Genomic DNA, 15415 nt, shown 5'->3' on the forward strand with positions numbered 1-15415 from the left:
GTGGGACATTGTTTCTGGATGAAGCACTTCAGTAAACAAAGAAGCAAGCAAATAAATAGAAAAGAATAGGAGGAAACTCAGAATCAACAGAAAAAGTCATCATATAAGATGAAGATTTTCATTTATAATGACCAAATCCAGGAAGGGATATGATATATGTCTATAAAAACATGATAGGCCTGGGCAGTGTTTAGTATATGTGATACAGACATTATCTTATTACTAAGAAACAATTTAAAGAAAAGTAAAAAATGCTTTATACAGCAGGCAGCAAGCTTATAAAATTCATTAAAGGTTGATGACAGAAACAGTATCATGAAGGCTTAGCTAAATTCACGGATAATAAGTCTATAGTTGTTTGTTCAGGCAAACTAGGATGTCTGGAGGAAAGTAACTCTAATCCTTGAAGTTAGCAAAGGACAATTGTGTCTTACATAACAATTCCCTGGGCCTGTGATCAGAAGGTGTATGCTGAGCTGAAACGTCCATGGGCCCACCCAGTGGGGCTTTTCTCACAACCATATGCTCTTAAGAAACTAGGGGCTAACTACAGCACTGGCAGTAGACATACTGAGGCCAGATGTGCCACAAAGTTTTGAACGTACAGCCACATGTGTGAGACTGCCTAAGACGTGTCTTTGTAGTAATTGCTATCATCTCCATGTTACCGATGAGAGAACTAAGGATCAGAGAAGTTCAGAGAGGAACAGTAATTTAATAATGGTTACTCAGACCTGGGATTTGAACTCAGGATTATCTGCTTCCGAAGCTGTGCTGCTTTCTTCCCAGTAACCTGATGCATTAACAGCTTACAATGACCAGTGTCACTTGTTGAAGCTGTATGAAGTCTTGTTCTTCATGTCCCTCCATATCTAAATTGTATGTGCAGTAGTTCCTTGCTAAGAAACATTCACAGCTTTACATTAAGATGACTCCGGGTCTCATTAGGAGGGAACAAAAGAAGCAAGCAGATCATGAGAAGGTAAAGGCCTGTGGCTAGTAACACAGACAGCCACACATTACTATACAGTACCACAGATTATGATGTATTCAGTTCAGTTCAGTTCAGTTCAGTCGCTCAGTCGTGTCCGACTCTCCGCGACCCCATGAATCACAGCACGCCAGGCCTCCCTGTCCATCACCAACTCCCGGAGTACACTCAAACTCATGTCCACAGAGTCAGCGATGCCATCCAGCCATCTCATTCTCCGTCGTCCCCTTCTCCTCCCGCCCCCAACCTTTCCCAGCATCAGAGTCTTTTCCAGTGAGTCAACTCGTCGCATGAGGTGGCCAAAGTATTGCAGTTTCAGCTTTAGCATCAGTCCCTCCAATGAACATCCAGGACTGATCTCCTTTAGAATGGACTGGTTGGATCTCCTTGCAGTATAAGGGACTCTCAAGAGTCTTCTCCAACACCACAGTTCAAAAGCATCGATTCTTCGGCGATCAGCTTTCTTCCCAGTCCAACTCTCACATCCATACATGACCACGGGAAAGACCATTGCCTTGACTAGACGGACCTTGGTTGGCAAAGTAATGTCTCTGCTTTTTAATATACTATCAAGGTTGGTCATAACTTTCCTTCCAAGGAGCAAGCGTCTTTTAATTTCATGGCTGCAATCAGCATCTGCAGTGATTTTGGAGCCCCCAAAAATAAAGTCTGACACTGTTTCCACTGTTTTTCCATCTATTTCCCATGAAGTGATGGGACCAGATGCCATGATCTTTGTTTTCTGAATGTTGAGCTTCAAGCCAACCTTTTCACTCTCCTCTTTCACTTTCATCAAGAGGATTTTGAGTTCCTCTTCACTTTCTGCCATAAGGGTGGTGTCATCTGCATATCTGAGGTTATTGATATTTCTTCCAGCAATCTTGATTCCAGCTTGTGCTTCTTCCAGCCCAGCGTTCCTCATGATGTACTCTGCATATAAGTTAAATAAGCAAGGTGACAATATACAACCTTGACGTACTCCTTTTCCTATTTGGAACCAGTCTGTTGTGTATACCAGCAGCAATTCTCACTTCTCCATCAACTTACCTAAGGATACATTTTTAGTTATCCTAATCTTAACTTGTGTATTTCAATACGGCAATGGCAAGCCACTCCAGTACTCTTGCCTAGAAAATCCCATGGACGGAGGAGCCTGGTAGGCTGCAGTCTGTGGGGTCGCTATGGGTCGGACACGACTGAGCGACTTCACTTTCACTTTTCACTTTCACACATTGGAGAAGGAAATGGCAAGCCACTCCAGTGTTCTTGCCTGGAGAATCCCAGGGACGGGGGAGCCTGGTGGGCTGCCGTCTATGGGGTCCCACAGCGTCGGACACGACTGAGGTGACTCAGCAGCAGCAGCAGCAGCAGCATCTAAGAAGGGTTATCATGGATGTCTCCTTGCCTTATTAATTCTAATAATGACTGAGTTATCAAAATGGAAGATGGAAAAATGCAAGAAAGATCTGGGTGGCGAGGAGAAGCATGGTGAAGAGAAGTAGAGGAATCAGAGAAAAATCCATGGTTCGCTTTCTCAGACTCCAGGTGATTTAGTCCTCATGAGCTTGGTTTCCTCCATATTTTGAAGAGTCTAAATTCAGTTGCAGAAAGCTTTGTGATGTAAGACTGCTGCTAACCTAAAGGCTATGAAAATGTATTTTAGGAGGTTTCTGTCCCTTGTAACAAAAATAAGAAGCCTTTCAAAACTGTCTATGCCTTTGAATAAGTTGTATCTTAATTTCTGTCCTTGTAAAGTGGGGCTAGCTTTTTTTTTTTTTTTTTTACATAGTCAGGATTTTTGTATACATTTATAAGTGAGTAGGAGCTACTTAGGTGTATTATTAAAAATTCAGGTGAAAGTAGAGTCACCTATGATCCTTTATCCAGAGTTCCCTTCCATTTTCTTTTTACATTCCTGTTAAATTTTTTCTGTTTTTTTTTTCTTTTTCCAGGATTTTAGCCACACATATAATACATTTCTATAACTGAGAATTCATTGGTTTCACAAATATTCTCTAGGAGACAGACTACCCAACTAGTGACTATCACTTGCCAGTGAAAAATCAGTATGGTTTGATGTTATTTAGAAAGGACTGAAATAATTTTCTGAGTAGAAATTCTTTTATTATTTAAGAATAATTTTACCTAAAGACTTACTTTCCCTTAACACCAATTTGACAATCTCACCCCAAATATAGCCTGGGAATATGGCATTACCAAACCTTGCAAAGTTATGTCATGATGTCAATGCTTAATTGAATTAAAGAAACTGGTAAGTACCCAAGAAAAACATAATATGAGAAAAATGTCAGGAGTTATTGTCTAGACTCAGAAAAATGTCAGGGGTTATTGTCTAGGCTTCTCATTGTGTTAAAATATATACAATGGAATATCACTCAGCCATGAAAGGGAACAAAACTGTGCCATATGCGGAGACATGGATGGACCCAGAGACTGTGATGCAGAGTGAAGTCAGAAAGAGAAGCAAATATTGTATATTAATGAACATATGTGGAATCTAGAAAAATGGTACTAATGAACCTATGTGCAAAGCAGAAAAAAAGACACAGACATAGAAAAAAAATGTATGGACACCAAGGGGGGAAATGTGAGTGGGGTGACCTGGGAGACTCGGTTGTCATACAATGTGAAAGCTGTGTAAATAGTTCCCAAGCACTCAGCAACAACAAGAGACTCACAACATAGTTTTTCCTTACTGATAAAACACCACTGAAGACTGGTGACCTCAGCCTCCTTGAACTTAATCCTGACAGTGTGAAGGTATGGCACTGATCTCTGTGTGGCTCATGCCCTTGACTTGGGACAGGAGCCCAACACAGTGGACAGAACATGAGAGTGAGGGCCAGCAGCTTTGAGCTCTGGTTCTGGCTCTTGATACTAACGAGTTGTGTTGAGTTGGGCAAAATGACTGAACTGTTTAGGCCCAAATGCCTTCATCTGTAAAGTGAAGGACTCCTTTCAGATCTAAACCTCCGATTTTGCCTGACTGGTTTTCTTGGTTAGAACCTGGTTTCAGTGAGGTTAACATCAAAAATTCAGTTCTCATGCAAGTAAGACGGCCCAGTACAGTGCTTCACACATAGCACTTGCTCAATGAACATTTGTTCAAGGACTAAATTTTTTGGTATAGAGAACAACTGTTTCATAGCTGAAGATTCTAATTTAGGTTAAAACAGAGAGGTGCCAAGAGAGACCATAGGGTTTAATACCAATGCATCAGAGCCCCTGGGCAAAATAATTCAAAACACAGGTCTCACTAATGTTGAGTCAGTGGTATTGCTATAGCTGGTTGTGGTCTAAGAACAAGGTGACCATTTGCTACTCCTCAAATCAACAAACAGTCCTCTTCCCAAAATGATCTTCCAAAAAGACATTGGTTCTAAAAGAATTCTCTGAACTTGAGATTATGGAATAGCTCAGCAAATCCTCATGACAATCATCTGAGGTATGAAAATCACAGATAAAGTTCTCTTCATTTTTCACGTGGGAAAAGAGAAGCCTACTTTCATTGTGGGTCACCTTAGTTGCAACAGGGGTGGGAAATAAGTTCACCTTTAATACTTTAAAATTTGAACCACTACCTCTTTGTAAAATACTTGAGTTTAGGCTTTGCCCTTATATTGGATATCCAGTGAATCAGGTGGCGATATATGGTCCAATTTTGCTTCAGACAATGAGAATCATGTCATAAAACAAGATGTAAAATATAAATTAAATGAGACAATATCAGCCACCTGACCAACATGATCAGATAAACCATAATTTGAATTCTTTGGCAGTACTTTAAAAACTAACTAAAAAGAGGGACTGGAATCTTGGAAGATGAAGAACTGAACATTAGAACAAGTTGCCTCAAATCATGAATGTTCTCTGACATGTTCAATTTGCTTCCAACATTAGGGTTTTGTTTTGGGTTTCATGATTGTGCAGTGTTTCCCTTTTCTTTTAGAGTCTGGCTATAGATGTGGAGGGGAAAACCCCATCACAGGGGCCTGATGGAACTCCTCTACTGGCTTACAGAGCACATCTCTCAAGTCTCAGGTCTCTTGGGCTGGCCAGCAGTGACAAGTAAACACTGGTTTTATTTTAGAAGCTCTGTTGTAGTTCTGCAGGCAGCTGTCCGTACTGCACACAAGCAGTCCCTCTTTTTAGGGGGTTATAACTCAACCATCAAAATACCAAAATATGCTCTGGTTTGAAACTTGGTGTACAGAGTCCCAAGCCCCAGAATGACTGTGGTTTACTTCCAAATTTAAGAAAATATTGAATTTTGTAGGATATTTGTTTACTGTTTTCAAATATGTTTGAAGAGTCTTTTAAACTTTCCATAGGAAAATGTACTAAAAAAGACACACCATTTTAGTACCTTTGGTAAGTCATTCTGAATTTCAGCACACCACTGAAAGGACCAAGTGGTAGGAAAGAAAAGAATTTATTTATTTTCTCACCAAATACAGATGTTTTGACCACTTGGGTCCTCATCAGTGTTCAAAATATTGGTGTGTTGTAACACAATAAAATAAAATAAAGGCATTAAACTCTTTTGTTTCATTCCTTTCAGTGATGTGCAGAATGGATTAATGAGTTCTTGTTTTGGCCCTTGTATAACTCAAAAACTCATTTCAACTTAAATAAATTAAGTAAGTAATTAGTTCATAATATGGCCTAATCACCTCTGGTATTTTGAAACAAACAAAAACACAAAAATGGCTGTTGCACATTTGCACTTAATTACTTCCATATAAAATACCCATGTAGATTTTATTATAGGTGACAAACACTACAAACCCAAGCTTTGTTTGCAATAGAAAACCTGGGCTAAGGTATTGTGTAGATTCTGTACCCTTCCCTGCTATTTTCCTAAAGAAAGACAGTCTATGAACCTACATTCCTGCTCTCTTAATTGGCAAAGGAAAGCACTTTATTTCAAGAACTCTGGAGAATAGGTTACTTCCTACTGAGGCTCAAAGGATGTTAATAAAAAAAAATAGTATCATTTCTAGAATTTATGCAATGTTCAATTTTTGCTCTTGGAGTCTGTGCAGTTCTTGTTTGCATACATGTCTATCTAGGGATTGCTCTTGGTGATCAGGACAGCCTTATGGAAATCTTTCCAGATGAATACACCCAATAGAGCAAAAAATCTTGCTATGTCTCTAATGTAAAGGAAGAAAGGACTTTTAACAACTGTGTAATTGTGAGTTTTAGCCTTAAAGGAACTCTCTTGGCTCGGCTTTCTTCCACCCTCCCCCTCAGATACTTAATAATCAAAGTATATGCCAAGAAACTAATGATGCAAACCAGAGTATCGCAATGAACCTGGACCTCTTTCCTATTGTGTAGTGTGCATAGTATGACCAAGATTGGACCCAGAAAGTCAAGGAAAGAAAATAGGCAAGCCAACATGATCTATCCGAAGGTGCTGTTACCCTGGGTAGCTTCACAGATCCATTTCCAATCCTCTATAAATGGATATAGAGAGGCTGAAGCTTTTAAGCTAATCAAACAACCAGCTACAAAAGCAAGAAGGAGCAAACCTTCACTAGTAAACATTCAGGTCATTTTCTTAGCATGAATACACTGCGGTGTCAGACGCACACCTCACTGTTCTTGGGATGATACATTTATAACACCTTTTGAGTTCTTAAACAGAAATCAAAGCACAAACAAAAATTTCCCCAAGCTGTAACAGCTTTATGTATCACTCACTTTAGAATTTAGACCCACTTTTTTGGGGGGCGGGGGGAGGATGTTTGGCCTGGGAAAGCTCCTCCTTTAGACGCTTTCTGACTCATGCAAATCCATTTAATGCAGAGCTGCAACCCTTGTCAGTTGAGACCATCTCTACGCTTAGTGATGCCTGACACATAGTAGGAACTCCAAACACTTGCTTTCCAGGACTGAACTAGTTTTAATGCAAGGGAAAAGAGAGTACATAATAGAGCTCTAAATGAGCTTGAAGGAGGACTGATAGATCTCGAGTACATTAAAAAAAAAAAATTCAAGCCGTGAAAACAGTTGGGGTTTGATACAGTTTCCCAAGGGAAGTAGTGGAAGTTTCATTACTCAGGGCATTTAAAATGAAAGTAGACAAAACACTAGTGGGGTATGTTGAAATAAAATATGCGAAGTCCGTCTGTGAATTAGTGTTTACTTTCAATATAATTATAAGTGAAGCAACACTGTAATGGGAATTTTTCATACACAGGAAAGCTATGGCTACTATGTTTCCACATCGACCATATGTTGCACATATTGGTTGGCGTGGATGTGTATCCCTACTGCCCTCTAGTGGATGAAATGTAAGACCTACCTGATCAGACCAATCTAGCAAGCTACTATGGCCCGGGGATATATCAATCCTTAATCATTTAGGGGAGAAAGAAAATAGCTGTGTTGATGCATTTTCCATCAAATTATAAAATTGAAGGGCATTAAAAACAACAGAGTCAAACTCTGTAATTAAGACTGCCATTTAATGTTTGTTCGCACACGGTATTCATTTCTGTGTATCCCTGCCAAAGATCCATTGTGTAATGTTGTCCTCACATGACATTAAAAACACCAGTTCCCTGGAAAATGGAAAAAAGAAATTGTGCTGCCTTGAAATACATGGAGTTTACTTTTGGAAACAGAAAATTAATACAGACACAGTACAATAATTTGAAACACAAATAACGGCTAGAATAAAACTTGAAAATCAGGACTACTCTTTAAATCTGAGCAAGCATATTAGCAAGCAGTGGGTGTGCTGGCTGATATTCAGAAGAGGGCAGGGAAAACAGGCTTCAGAACAGGGAAGCTGGTTTAAAAAGTACTGACTAAAAACACTCTTACCCAGAGTAATGGGACAGGAAAATAAGTCAAAATACATATTTGGTGCTGTGAGTACATTTTTAATGCTATTGTATTTAAGTTGCTTTTCAGATGTAGAATCCAGATGCTCTACGCACTGAAGAAAGATATGGCTCTGTATAGTTCCTTAGTGTTTTGGCATTAAGACAAGGGGCAAACCTGAAGGCAGTTCTCTTTGTGTAATATTAGCTGCTTTAAAGAATTTATTCTTTAATCAATAAACTTTAGTTTCAAACATAGCATGTAAAATCATCCTTTTAACATACTGAGAGGAAACAACTGTAAAATCTGAGTTGCAAAAACAACTGAAATACCAGGTAGAATTAATGAAATCAGAATGAAGAGAAACATATGCCATGAATGCTGAGTGTTGAGGGCCAGTGGCCATTACTACAAATGGCAGGCGGGTGTGAAATGGACCAATTCTGTAAATGTCATAAATTATTAGAAGCCGGTGGTGATGTGGATGGTGTAGGTAGGTGGACATATGAGAGGAGGGGGATCTGGATGGGCATGAAGCCAGATTATTCCCTTTGAGGGAGTGACAGTTTTCACAGCACCTGATTTGGTAGAGGAGTGAAGGTTTAGCAATCAAGGGTACATTCCAGAGGACTTCTTGTCAACTTCAAAAAAGCAACAGACTTACCTAGATCAGGACTTCCCTAGTGGTTCAGTGATAAAGAATCTGTCTGCAGTGTGGGAGACCAAGGTTCAATCCCTGGGTCAGGAAGATACCCTGGAGAAGGAAATGGCAACCCACTGCAATATTCTTGCTTGGAAAATTCCATAGACACAGGAGCCTGGTGGGCTGCAGTCTATGGGGTCTCAAAGAGTCAGACAAGACTGAGCATGCAGGCATGTATCTACCTACATTAAGGTGGAAAACAACATGAAATCTCTAATCCCCTGAATGACCCAGAAGAAAATCTGACCCAATAAATATCCTAGAAACTTGGTTTTCACCTCAACTAGATTTGTTGTTGCTGTTGCTTAGTTGCTAAGTCATGTCTGACTCTTTTGCGATTTTATGGACTGTATCCCACCAGGCTCCTCTGTCCATGGGATTTACCAGGCAAGAACACTGGAATGGGTTGCTATTTCCTTCTCCAGGGGATCTTCCCGACCCAGGGAACCCACGTCTCTTGTATTGGCAGGCAGATTCTTCACCATTGAGCCATCAGGGAAGCTCAACTAGATTTACTGTACAGCAATTAGCATCCCTATAGACAGATGACTGGAAGCCCCAGGAGAGTTTGGGGTAAGCAGTATGGGGCCACAGGGAAGTAATCGAGCCAATTTCCTATTTAGCACCACGGACAGAGCTGTCAGCAGAAAGGAACATCCTTGAAGTTCTCCTTGGAGTTAAAGAAATAATGAAATCAGTGCTGCATTTAAAGATGCTTCTTATCCCCAGTATAACTGGCTTGTGGGATTGTATTGGAATGCATTCTGTGGCTTCCCCACAGTGCAGCCACTGGAGATGAAAAGGACCAGCTCTGAGTAAAACGGTGTCTTGCCCACCTGTGTGCATGGAGGAAGGAAAGGTTGATATCAGAGAATGACGCCTCCTTGACCTTTCTGTCACTTTTGGTTTTTGAAAAATCATAGAACCCTGAGGAATACTGTACCCAGGCCTTCCCAGGATGAGATGAGTCCACACGTATTTCAGCCTTAGGATCACTAGGGCACAGAAATTACTATGGGGCAGAACTAAGGGAAGAGACTAAGTAGAAACAACTTTTAAAGAAAGTCAGGTACCTCTATTCCATCTCCTGTTATAGCAGATCGCAAATCAGACAACCCTCTTTTTTCTGTTAGTTCTGGTCTTTGCAGGGTGAAAAGCACTGTTTAGTTCTACAGCTGAATAACAGAATCTGGGAAATTAATGTCATCTCTGTTACACCTGAGCAGTGAGTGGGTCTACTTTTCTGCCCTGCTGAAGCTTGACTCAGAGACCTAGTTTAATGAAAGAAAGCATCCTGGCATGACTTATCGGACATTAAATCTTACTGTCATTTGCTGAAAATTTCGTCTAAGCTTTTCCCACTTGATTAACAAAAAACTTATCATTTCTAAAAGAACCTGATTGCAGGGAACTTCTGGGTTGCAGTTTTAGTCATTTTTTTAAAGGATTTTTAGGGTTTTCTTTGATTACTTTTATTTCTTAGGCCCTTATGTCCACAAAGGAGTTTAGGGGGCTGCAAAGGTAGTTGGAACCTGGAATTTCTATCAGTTCACTACACATGTTCACCAAATGGTAAAGTCCTCACCTGAAATCCCAGCAAGACAAGATAAACTCTGTCTGCCCAGCAGCCTTTCAGAGGCATTAAGGGTAAGAGAGAAGGTAAGTAATTCACTATGCGTCCCCATTTCTATAATGGGGAAGGATATCTTGATACATTTACAGTACTCCTCTGGGGATATTTCATCAGTTATACCTAAACTCTAATGGACAATAATTGATTTGAACTTTCCACTTAGCACAGAGCTGTAAACAGCTTCACTGCAGACGGCAGCAATGAGCCGACGTTTTGTAAAGTGGAGAGAGATTCAGAAAACTTTTGTACTGGGTCAGGCCGTAGCCTAACAGCTTTTGCATCCAGGGAAGAAACAGTTTGTCCTCCTGGTTTTAATAGCTGGGCTAATCGAGCTTCAAGCCTTCAGTAGGAATAGGTTATCTGTTGAAGGCATTTCATTTTAACCCCTCACTATTATGATGGGTTTATAACTCAGCCATGAAAATGCATTCCTGATTTAGGCATACCTCAGGACACACTCCAAAACATAACTTTCAGAATGCTAATTTCCTGATGAAGGAAAAAAGACATTAAAATCATTTTAAGGCTATAGTTGTTTATTTCTCCCCCCCAGCTCTCTTTGCTTGTTAAACCTCTGGGGGGACATACTCCCTTTGCTCAGTGTCCCTCATCTGGTTGACATCGCTCTGCCTCTTCCCGTCTCTCCCTCGACACCTCACTTAGCCTCCGGCTGTATACTAGTGCAGCCTCCCACAGAATGAGCCCGAGGCCTCATCTGCTGCTGGCCCTGGCCGAGTATGAGGGCACCTCAGTGTCCCAGCTGTTTCTGCAGCCCCTCCCTAGCTCTGCTGAACACAGAAGGAAACCAAATCTGAGGGATTCTTGATTTAAATCCATTTTTCTCTCTCCCTCAGGCATGACAGCAGGATAAAAAATAAAGAAATGGAAGACAAACTCCATTTTGCTAAGACCACTGCCTCTTCTGCTCGAACTGTCGCTTTCTTGCCTTGTCCTGCAAGTTCTCTAGACAGGATTCAAAGCACACCTGGCTGCCGCTCTAAGACAACAAAGGGCAGAGACCCCTTTGGAATTGTTGCTGCAGCTTCTCTGGTGTTATCATGGCAGGACCTTCTATAAGCACCAGTTACAGTTTTCTAAAAGCAACTTTGGTCTGCTGTGTGAGGAATACACAGCAAGAAGGTACATTTCGTGAATATAATGCTTTTTTTTCTAAGTCACTTCATTCGTGTCCGACTCTGTGTGACCACATAGACGGAAGCCCACCAGGCTCCCCCGTCCCTGGGATTCTCCAGGCAAGAACACTGGAGTGGGTTGCCATTTCCTTCTCCAATGTGTGAAAGTGAAAAGTGAAAGTGAAGTCGCTCAGTCGTGTCCGACCCATAGCGACCCCACGGACTGCAGCCCACCAGGCTCCTCCGTCCATGGGATTTTCTAGGCAAGAGTACTGGAGTGGCTTGCCATTGCCTTCTTGTCATTAATTGCCTTATGTGAGTTTGACACAAAATATGAATTTTCTGGTAATTCGACTGATGAGATTATCAGAGCAAAAACACCTCATTGTTAGAAAACAGATTTACCTTCCACCCTCAAGTGTAGCTCCCTTTCTAGAAATCTATAGGAAAAACAAGATACAATCAGACATTTTGTAAGATGTCTAGGTTCTGAAATGGATTAAAATCAAACTAAACATAACTTGCTGCACTTGGCCTTGAAAAAAACAGTCTGTGAATTCTGAACATCAAACCTAGATCTGGTTTTGATTCTCACTGAATATATAGGTAACACTAAGTGGAGAGAAGCATACCTGTGTATTTATATTCATTCATATTCATGTATATTCATTTGCTGATGAGATGAATGAAATTATATAAAAAGCTGCTAGACAAAAAGCTGTTATATATTTAAGGTTAGTCACATTTAGAGTGTCATGACCAATGACTGATAATAGTCAAAGTTCAATGCATTGTTTTCACTTCTTGGGTAGAATGCAACACAGAAATATCACTTCCTACTTATTAGCTTTTGCTCTAACCAAGCTCTACTCTAAGCAAGCCCTTTTCTTCCACAGTCAAAGGGAAACATTCCAATATTTGACCTTTGAATCAAATTTGGCATCCTCAAATTTGATTTTACCAATGTTTAAAAGTCACCTAGGATTCAGTTGAGTCACCAAGACCCTGTTTTCAGCATTAAGCTTCCACGGAACACTCTTTAATCACAAAATTTCATACAGTGGTACCCTGTGATTTCAATTTATTTTCTCAATCAAAAGTTTAACAATTATAAGTCTGTGGGTATTTATATTGTAGACCATCACTGTATCAGGTTCTGCTCTCATAAATTTTGCTAAGCATAAAATGTGCTTTAAAAATAAAATGACAGAAGTTAACAGAGAGGTGGATAACTTAAATTCACTCCGTGTTTTATATCAACCTTGGGATTCAGAGTTCCATAATTAACGGAGATGGGAAAAGCTTAAAGAGAGTTCAGGGCTAAGGTCGAAGAACTCTCCCTCCTTCCTTGCCTCAAATATTTTAAGAGGTGATCTGAAGAGCACCAAAACTGCAACTAGCTGTTGAATAACCATTGACAGGAAGACACTGGAACCCATCAAAAAAAGATACCCCACGTCCAAGGACAAAGGAGGGGCCACAATGAAGTGGTAGGAGGAGAACAATTACAACAAAGTCAAGCCCTGCTGGGTGGGAAAACTGGAGAAAAATAATTCCAAAGGAGTTCTCACACTGTTGTGCAGGTTCTAGGCCCCACATCAGGCTCCTAGCCTGGGATTCGGCCAAGAGACTGAGAATCCCCAGGGAATCTGACTTTGAAGGTCAGCGGGATTTGATTACAGCAGAGACCTTTGGAGGGCACAAACAAAATCTTGTGCACACCAGGACCCAGGGGAAAGGAGCAGTGACCCCACAGGAGAATGAGCCAGACCGACCTATGGGTGTTTGAGGATCTCCTGCAGAGGTGTGGGTCAGCAGTGGCCTGCCACAGGGATAGGAAGCACTGACAGCAACAGTCCTGGGAGTTGCATTATGGCAAGAGCCCTCTTGGAGGTCACCAATAGCCCTACGATAGGAGCTTATCGATTCCAGGGCTGGGTGCCTCTGGCCAAACAGCTAACAGGGAGAGAGCACAGTCCCATCCATCAGCAGACATTTGGATTAAAGTTTTACTGAGAACAGCCCTGCCCATCAGAGCAAGACCCAGTTACCCCCACAGCCAGTCCCTCCTATCAGGAAGCTAGAACATGCCTCTTATCCTCATTCACAAGAGGGCAGAAAGAAGAAATAAGAACTGCAATCCCATCAGCCTCTCGAACTAATATCACAATCACAGAAAGCTACCCACAATGAAAAGAAATAGGATTATGTCCCAGATGAAGGAACAAGATAAATCTCCAGAAAAACAACTAAGTGAAAGGGAGATAGGCAACCTCCCAGGAAAAAAAAAAAAATCAGAATAATGATAGTGAAGATGAAAGAATCTCAGAAAAAGAATGGAGGCAAACATTGAGAAGATGCAAGAAATGTTTACCAAAGACCTAGAAGAACTAAAGAACAAACAGACAGAGATGAACAATACACTAAAAGGAATTAGTATCAGAATGACTGAGGAAGAAAAACAGATAAGTAACCTGGAAGATAGAATGATGGATATCAGTGCTGCAAAACAAAATATAGAAAAAAGAATGAAAAAAATTAAGACAGACTAACAGACCTCTGGGAAAACATTAAATGCATCAACGTTCACATTATAGGGGTCCCAGAAGAAGAAGAGAGAGAGAATGGACCCGAGAAAATATTTGAAGAGATAATAGTTGAAAACTCCCCTAACATGGGAAAGGAAATAGTCAACCATGTCCAGGAATCACAGAGAGTCCCAGTCAGGATAAATCCAATGAGGAACACACCACGACACATTGCAATCAAACTGACAAAGATTAAAGACAAAGATGAATTATTAAAAGCAACAAGGGAAAAAAAAAAAACAAACAAATACCATACAATGGAAAATCCATAAGGTTATCGGCCAATTTTTCAACAGAAACCCTACAAGCCAGAAGGCAATGGCACAATATATTCCAAGTGATGAAAGGAAAGAACCTAGAACCAAGAATACTCTACCTAGCAAGACTTTCATTCAGATTTGATGGAGAAATCAAAAGTTTTCCAGATAAGCAAAAGTTAAGAGAATTCAGCACCATTAAACCAGTTTTACAACAAATGCTAAAGAAACTTCTCTAAGCAGGAAACACAAGAGAAGGAAAAATTCTACAAAAAGTAAACCCAAAACAATTAACAAAATGGTAATAGGATAATATATATTGATGATTACCTTAAATGTAAATGTACCAACCAAAGACATAGACTGAGTGGATACAAAAACAGATCCATATATATGTTGTCTTCAAGAGACTATTTCATACCTAGGAACACTGACAGACTGAAATTAAGGGGATGAAGGTAATACTGAAGGGAATACTGAAGAAGGTATTTCACACAAGTGGAAATCATAAGAAAGCTGGAGTTGCAATACTCATATCAGAGAAAATAGACTTTAAAACAAAGACTGTTACAAGAGACAAAGAAGGACATTACATAATTATCAAAGGTTCAATCCAAGAAGAATATATAACAATTATAAATACATATGCACCCAATATAGGATCACCTCAGTATGTAAGGCAAATACTAAAAAACATAAAGGGAGGAATCAACAGAAATGCAACAATAGTGGGGGGCTTTAATACCTCACTTTCATCAATGGACAGATCATCCAGATAGAAAATCAGTAAGGAAATGCAGGCCTTAAATGATGCTTTAGATGAGTTGGGCCTAACTGATACTTACAGAACATTCCATTCAAAAGCAACCAATCCTAGCAATTCTCTAGGATTGACCACATGCTGGGCACAAAGTAAGGCTTGGTAAATTTAAGAAAAAAAAAAAAATATTAAGCATCTTTACTGATTACACTATGAGATTAGAAATAAACTACAAGAAGAGAACTCTAAGAAACACAAACATGTGGCAGCTAAACAATACACTACTAAACAACCACTAGATCATTGATGAAATGAAAGAAGAAATTAAAAAATACCTAGAGACAAATGAAAATGAAAGCACAATGGTCCAAAACTCATGGCATACAGCAAAAGTATTTCTAAGAGGAAAGTTTATAGCAATACAGCCTTACCTCAACAAACAAGAAAAATCTCAAATAAACAACCTAACCTTTCATCTAAAACAACTAGAGA

At 40.1% G+C, this 15415-nt stretch overlaps 1 protein-coding gene across 28 annotated transcripts in view; it reads right to left on the minus strand.

Annotated features, from left to right (window-relative positions):
* The window catches only part of ZBTB20 (zinc finger and BTB domain containing 20), an 891891-nt gene that overhangs the window by 103797 nt on the left and 772679 nt on the right, over positions 1 to 15415 (minus strand). Inside the window, exon 1 of one of the 28 annotated variants that reach the window (XM_055431210.2) lies at positions 8514 to 14535. The exons of the other annotated variants lie outside the window; for them this stretch is intronic. The gene's annotated coding sequence lies outside the window, so the exon portion shown is untranslated. Of the gene's footprint in view, positions 1 to 8513; positions 14536 to 15415 lie in introns of those variants that run through there. 28 annotated transcript variants of the gene reach the window in all.

This window comes from Moschus berezovskii, chromosome 1, assembly GCF_049115385.1.
Source record: "Moschus berezovskii isolate FMDL1 chromosome 1, NW_MosBer_1.0, whole genome shotgun sequence".
Classification (NCBI taxonomy): domain Eukaryota; kingdom Metazoa; phylum Chordata; class Mammalia; order Artiodactyla; family Moschidae; genus Moschus; species Moschus berezovskii.